This window comes from Papio anubis, chromosome 13 (genome assembly GCF_008728515.1).
Source record: "Papio anubis isolate 15944 chromosome 13, Panubis1.0, whole genome shotgun sequence".
Taxonomy (NCBI): domain Eukaryota; kingdom Metazoa; phylum Chordata; class Mammalia; order Primates; family Cercopithecidae; genus Papio; species Papio anubis.
Window position 1 is genome coordinate 35,334,304 of NC_044988.1, and position 7,234 is coordinate 35,341,537.

The 7,234-nt window shown below is 42.9% G+C and overlaps 1 pseudogene; it reads right to left on the minus strand.

Annotated features, from left to right (window-relative positions):
* Positions 1–2,515: 2,515 nt before the first annotated feature.
* On the minus strand, positions 2,516–5,254 carry LOC116270119 (annotated as a pseudogene).
* Positions 5,255–7,234: the final 1,980 nt, after the last annotated feature.

Genomic DNA, 7,234 nt, shown 5'->3' on the forward strand with positions numbered 1-7,234 from the left:
TCAGGAAACAACAGGTGCTGGAGAGGATGTGGAGAAATGGGAACACTTTTACACTGTTGGTGGGATTGTAAACTAGTTCAACCATTATGGAAAACAGTATGGCGATTCCTCAAGGATCTAGAACTAGAGGTACCATATGACCCAGCCATCCCATCACTGGGTATATACCCAAAGGATTATAAATCATGCTGCTATAAAGACACATGCACACGTATGTTTATTGCGGCACTATTCACAATAGCAAAGACTTGGAATCAACCCAAATGTCCATCAGTGACAGACTGGATTAAGAAAATGTGGCACATATACACCATGGAATACTATGCAGCCATAAAAAAGGATGAGTTTGTGTCCTTTGTAGGGACATGGATGCAGCTGGAAACCATCATTCTTAGCAAACTATCACAAGAACAGAAAACCAAACACCGCATGTTCTCACTCATAGGTGGGAACTGAACAATGAGATCACTTGGACTCGGGAAGGGGAACATCACACACCGGGGCCTATCATGGGGAGGGGGGAGTGGGGAGGGATTGCATTGGGAGTTATACCTGATGTAAATGACGAGTTGATGGGTGCTGACGAGTTGATGGGTGCAGCACAGCAACATGGCAAAAGTATACATATGTAACAAACCTGCACGTTATGCACATGTACCCTAGAACTTAAAGTATAATAATAATAAATAAATAAATAATTTTAAAAAATATTACTGATTTTTGTATGCTGATTTTGTATCCTGCAACTTTACTGAATTTGTTCATCAGGTTTTTTTTTGGTAGTGTCTTCAGATTTTTCCAAAAATAAGATTATATGATCTGCAAACAAGGATAATTTGAATTATTTTTCAGTTTGGATGCCCTTTGTTTATTTCTCTTGTCTGACTGCTCTAGCTAGGACTTGTAGTACAATGTTGAGTAAAAGTGGTGAAAGTGGGCATCCTTGTCATGTTCCAGATCTTAGAGAATAGGCTTTCAGTTTTCCCCACTCAGTATGATACTAGTTTTGGGTCTGTCATATATGGCTTTTATTATGTTGAGGTATGTTCCTTCTGTACCCAGGTTTTGAGGGTTTTTATCCTGAAGAGATGTCAAATTTTATCAATGCATTTTCAGCATCCATTGAAATAATTGCATAGTTTTTGTCCTTCATTCTGTTGATATGACGTATCACACTGATTGATTTGCATATGTTAAACCATCCTTGCATATCTAGGATAAATCCCACTTAGTCATGATGAATGATCTTTTTAATGTGCTACTGAATTCAGTTTGCTACTATTTTGTTGAAGATTTTTACATCAATATTCATCAGGGACATTGGTCTATAGTCTTCCTTTTTTGATGTGTCTTTGTCCGGTTTTGATATCAGGGTAACACTGGCCTTGTAGAATGAGTTTGGAAGTATTCTCTCTGCTTCTATTTTTTGGAATAGTTTCAGTAGAATTGATATTAGTTCTTTAAATGTTTGGTAGAATTCAGCTGTGAAGCTATTAGACTCCAGGCTTTCTCTGCTGGGAGACATTTTATTATGCCTTTAATCTTGTTATTTGTTATTGATCTGTTCAGTTTTTGAATTTCTTCATGGTTCAATGTTGGCAGGTTGTATGTGTCTAGCAATTTATCCATTGCTTCTGGATTTTCCAATTAATTGACATACAGTTGCTCACAGTAGCCACTAATGATCCTTTGAATTTCTACAGTATCAGTTTTAATGTCTCCTTGTTCTTTTCTAATTTTTTTTTATATGGTGTATTAGTCAGGGTTCTCTAGAGGGACAGAACAAATGGAATGTGTGTATATGTGTGTGTGTGTGTGTGTGTGTAGTGTGTGAGTTAACACTTAATACACTTAAGTCACCACTTTATATATATATAAAGGGGAGTGTATTAAGTGTTAACTCACACAATCACAAGGTTCCTCAATAGGCCGTCTGCAGGCTGAGGAACAAGGAGAGCCTGTCCGAGTTCCAAAACTGAAGAACTTGGAGTCTGATGTTCAAGGACAGGAAGCATCCAGTACGGGAGAGATGTAGGCTGGGAGGTTAGGCCAGTCTCTCTTTTCACATGTTTCTACCTGCTTATATTCCAGCTGTGCTGGCAGCTGATTAGGTTGTGCCCACCCACGTTAAGGTTGAGTCTGCCTTTCCCAGCCCACTGACTCAAATGTTAATCTCCTTTGGTAACACCCTTACGGATACACTCAATATCAATACTTTGTACCCTTAAATCCAATCAAGTTGATACTCAGTATTAACCATCACAAGTCCACCCCTCGTCAACTTCAACACATACACATCTCCTGAGATCATACATAATCTCCAAATAAAGACAATAATGAGGTCATAATTACACCTAACCTAACACAACTATCCTACGTACAACCGGAAATGCACCAATCCCCAACCCAAATACTATTACATAAAGTTAACAACACTTAAACGCTGATGTGAAGTCAATAAATCTTATGTCACATAATAAAGAAGAAAGGAAATAAAATGAAGATATTTTCTTAGTACAAGTGTATACATGCACAAACATGTTTTAACAAAAGAAGGAGGAAATAGTCATGACAATTACAGTCCCCATTTCTGCAGCTGGTCCTGTGGTCGTAGCTGGTACTGACAACTACCTTCTTCTACTACCCATTCTGTATTCCCTTTGCCTTCAGCAAGCACCTCAGCAGGTCATGGTTTTTTTCCTGGTGGAGTAACCCAAACCTTCATTCCTGAAGAGTCTGGGTCATTTGCAGTCCTGCCTGGATTGGGCTGTTGTAGTTTCCCATTTACCTAAACCGCAGGGTAAGACAGCGTAATGGATCTCCTGTATTCCATGCATACTCTTCTTTACCTCCATTGTGCAGTAGTAGACTGATTTCATCTTGAGAGTCTGGGTAAATCACCCCAGCCAATACTGTAACTCCCTTCTTCTTAGCCTGTTGACTTACAGGTAGAAGGAACCCAAAGTGTCCAGGTGGCAATCTTAACTTCCAGTTTAATGAATCGTTGTTGTGTCTCCTGCTGGCAGTTTTCCTCCCTCTGGAACTAAGACCTCTAGGCCAGCAGAACATAATATCGTGGGAACAGGAAGCAAATATTTTGCTAGTGGATCACTAAGGGTGATGGTAGGTGATGCCACTTCCACTTCCACCCCTTGATTCCTGGACCCATGAATCCTGGCTATGGGAGAAACAGTACCATATATTGGATACTGATTCAGAGCATACATGGCCTTCTGGAGAACCTTGCCCCAGCCCTGCAAAGTACTGTCACCTACTTGGCATTATAATTGTGACTTCAAAAGGCCATTTCTCCATTATATCAATCCAGCTGCTTCAGGATGATGGGGAACATGGTAAGCGTGAGCACCCTGCTGCAGTTCTTTAGCCATAAAATGAGTGACTTGGTCAGAGACAATGCTGTGTGGAATACCATGATGGTGGACAAGGCATTCCGTGAGTCCACAGATGTTAGTCTTGGCAGAAGCACTGCGTTCAGGGCAGGTAAACCCCTATCCGAAGTGTTTATTCCAGTGAGGACAAACCTCTGTCTCTTCCATGATGCAAAAAGTCTAATATAAACAACCTGCCACCAGTTTGATCACCCCAAGGAATGTGCCACATTGAGGGCTCAGTGTTGGTCTCTGCTGCTGGCAAATTGGGCACTTAGCAGTGGCTGTAGCCAGGTCAGCCCTGGTGAGAGGAAGTCCACATTGCTGAGCCCATGCATAACCTCTAACCCTGCCACCATGGCCACTTTGTCCATGGGCCCATTGGGCAGGAACAGGAGTGGCTGGGGAAAGAGGCTGAGTGGTGTCCACAGAATGGGTCATCCCATCCTCTTATTAAAACCCTCCTCTGCTGAGGTCACCCATTGGTGAGCACTCACATGGGATACAAATATCTTCACAATTTTTGACCACTCAAAGAAGTCCATCCACATACCTCTTCCCCAAATTTCTTAGTTACCAATTTTCCAATCACACTTCTTCCAAGTCCCTGACCAACCAAACCACTGGCTACAGCCCAGTAATATAATCATACATCTGGCCATTTCTCCTTCCAGGCAAAGTGCACAATCAGGTACACTGCTCAAAGTTCTGCCCATTGGGAAGATGTCTCTTCACTGCTGTCCTTCAGAGACGTGCTAGAAAGGGGCTATAGCGCTGCAGCTGTCCACTTTTGGGTGGTGCCTGAATATCATGCAGAATCATGTGTGAACTAGGCCCTGGTCTTCTCTTCCTCGTCAACTGAAAATAGGCAACTCTCCATGAGGTCATCGCTGCAGACTGAGGGAGAGAAGTCCGGGTGGCAGGAATGGAGACCAAGGGCATTTGAGCCACTTCCTCAGGCAACTTACTTGCACCTTCAGGACCTGCTTGAGCCCTATCACATATATACCACTTCCATTTGATGATACAATGCTGTTGTGTACGACCCACTTTATGCTAGATGGGTTAGAAAGCACTCAGTTCATGACAGGCAGTTCAGGTTGCATGGTGACCTGATGACCCATAGTCAAAAGTTCAGTTTCCACCAAAGCCCAGTAACAGGTGAAGAGCTGTCTCTCAAAAGGACACTAGTTACCTGCAGAAAATGGCAGAGCCTTGCTCCAAAATCCTAGAGGCCTTCACTGTGATTCACCTAGGGGCACCTGCCAAAGGCTCCAAACAACAGCCCTACATGCCACTGACACCTCAAGCACCATTGGATCTGCTGGGTCATATGGCCCAAGTGGCAGAGCAGCTTGCACAGCAGCCTGGACCTGTTGCAGAGCTTTCTTCTGTTCTGGATCCCACTCAAAACTGGCAGCCTTACGGGTCACTCGATAAATGGGCCAGAGTAACACACCCAAATGAGGAATGTGCTGCCTCCAAAATCCAAATAGGCCCACTAGGTGTTGTGCCTCTTTCTTGGTTGTAGGAGGGGCCAAATGCAGCAACTTATCCTTTACCTTAGAAGGAATATCTTGACAGGCCCCACACCACTGGACCCCTAGAAACTTTACTGAACTAGAAGGTCCCTGCATTTTAGTTGGATTTATTTCCCATCCTCTTGCACTCAAATGTCTCACCAGTAAGTCCAGTGTTTGCTACTTCTTGCTCACTGGATCCAATCAACATAATGTCATCAATGTAATGGACCAGTGTGATATCTCACAGAAGCAAAAACAATCAAGGTCTCTCTAAATAACATTATGACACAAAGCCAGAGAGTTGATATATCCCTGAGGTAGGACAGGAGAAGTATATTGCTGGCCTTGCAGTTACCCTGATAAAAGGCCAGAGGTCTCCTTGGGGAAGGATGGGAGAAAGGTTCACTGCATAAATTGTTGGTAATGTAGTGGGGTCCTTCCTCAAGGGGACAGGGCCTCCCCTTCATTCAAGGGTTTCTGGGTCTGTAAACTGGCTCAAGTCTGGAAATTGACTGAGGGGCTGTGATTCTCTGTTTTTAGAATTCAAATTAGTCATTCATCCATTCAACCTAGAAGTTTTCTGCTTATATAAATTAAGTAGGAATGTAGTAGGCTTCCTATCAATTTCACTTCTAGGAACACCATGATTAGCCAATGCAGAGCTCTACGGCACTCAGACTATTCTGGTTGCCACTTTGCCTCTGCTGTTCATTACAGTAGCTATGCCCAGCTTGCCTTTGACAGTTGAGTGCTGGGACTTGGACCCTGCCACCCGGGATTCAATTATTCCCATTGTATTTAAACTTTCTAGTTGAGTGACTGCGGTCCCCACTGTTAGATCTGACATACAGAGCAGAGCAATTACAGAGCTCTTCAAAGATACATGCACTGCCCTCACAAATCTATTTCGAAGGGTATTGGTCAAGGGTGCATCTTCTGGACCCTCTCAGCTGGGATGAGTATGTCTAAAGTGACCAATCCACTCCACCATCCGAATCTCCCTAAGCCTTTGGATCCCTTCCTCTACATTAAACCAAGGGAGATCAGGCATTTCCAGCTCACTCACAGTGGGCCATCTTTTAATCCATATTTCAGTTAGACAAGCAAATAAACTATTAGAACCTTTTTTAACTCCCCAAGCTGCAACATTAAATGCAGAATCCCTACTTAGTGGGCCCAAATCAATAAATTCATCCTGATCCACTTATATGTTCCTTCCATCATTATCCCACACCCTTAATATCCATTTCTGATGCCTGTTCTCCAGATTTCTGTTTATATAAATTAGAAAACTCAAGCAGTTCTTTTTCTAGTGTAGTTCACCTCCTCATGAGTCACACTCCCAGATTCACCTCTAGGGACCTGCTGGAACTTTAGTTACACGTCTAGAAGCAAACAGGGGTATTGGGGGATGGTTCCTGAGGAGAATCAACATATTGCCTGGTAAGTGCCTCAAGGGAGGCCATTACTGTTGCCTCAGGCAGCACAAGGTTTATCTCCTCAGACAAAGGTGGAAAGGTTGATTGCAGCAGGGTTTGGGGAGGGGATGTTGCCACTACTGGGGATGGGGAAGCTGTTTCTTCTGGAAAAAAAGGTTCATCAGAGTTACAAACTCAGTGTCTCCAACTTCATCAGGGTCCTCTCACACATCCCCATTCCAAGTTGCAGGCTCCCATTCTTTTCCAGTCAATACCCTCACTTTAACAGTAGACACCTGGTGAGGCTGTGCATGCACCTTTCATTGCAGGTCAGCCACTTGCACAATAAGAGCTTGTGTGTTTTTCCACAATTTGAGCTCTTTCTCTACAGGAGATAAGATTCTCAACTCAGGGCAATCTTAGCAGATTTGAGGCTCAGTATCTGCTTCTGAACCCAGGAGACAGAATCCCTGAGTTCATTTTCTTTCATCACTTTGTCCACTAAACTTAGGAGCAACCAATCAGCTTCATTATGTTCCTTGGTTCTCCATATATGGTCAAAGGTATTGTGTATAGAGTCACTAAACTCCTTGCCTCTCATGAGTGATGAATCAGGAATGTCAAATGTATTTATTTTGCATAACTCTCTAACCCGTTCATGCCAAGGACTATCAGTGTTCTCTATACTATTAGAAGTAGAGTCCTTAGCATTTTGGGGTCTAATTACATTAAGCAGCCAACTCCAGAAACCCCAAAACCAATGAAAGAACTCCATCCTTAATATTCTGTTCTTCAAGAACCACTCCCGGTACCAAACTCTGTATTAGTCAGGGTTCTCTAGAGGGACAGAACTAATGGAATAGATATACATAAAAAGGGGAGTTAATTTATTAAGTATTAACTC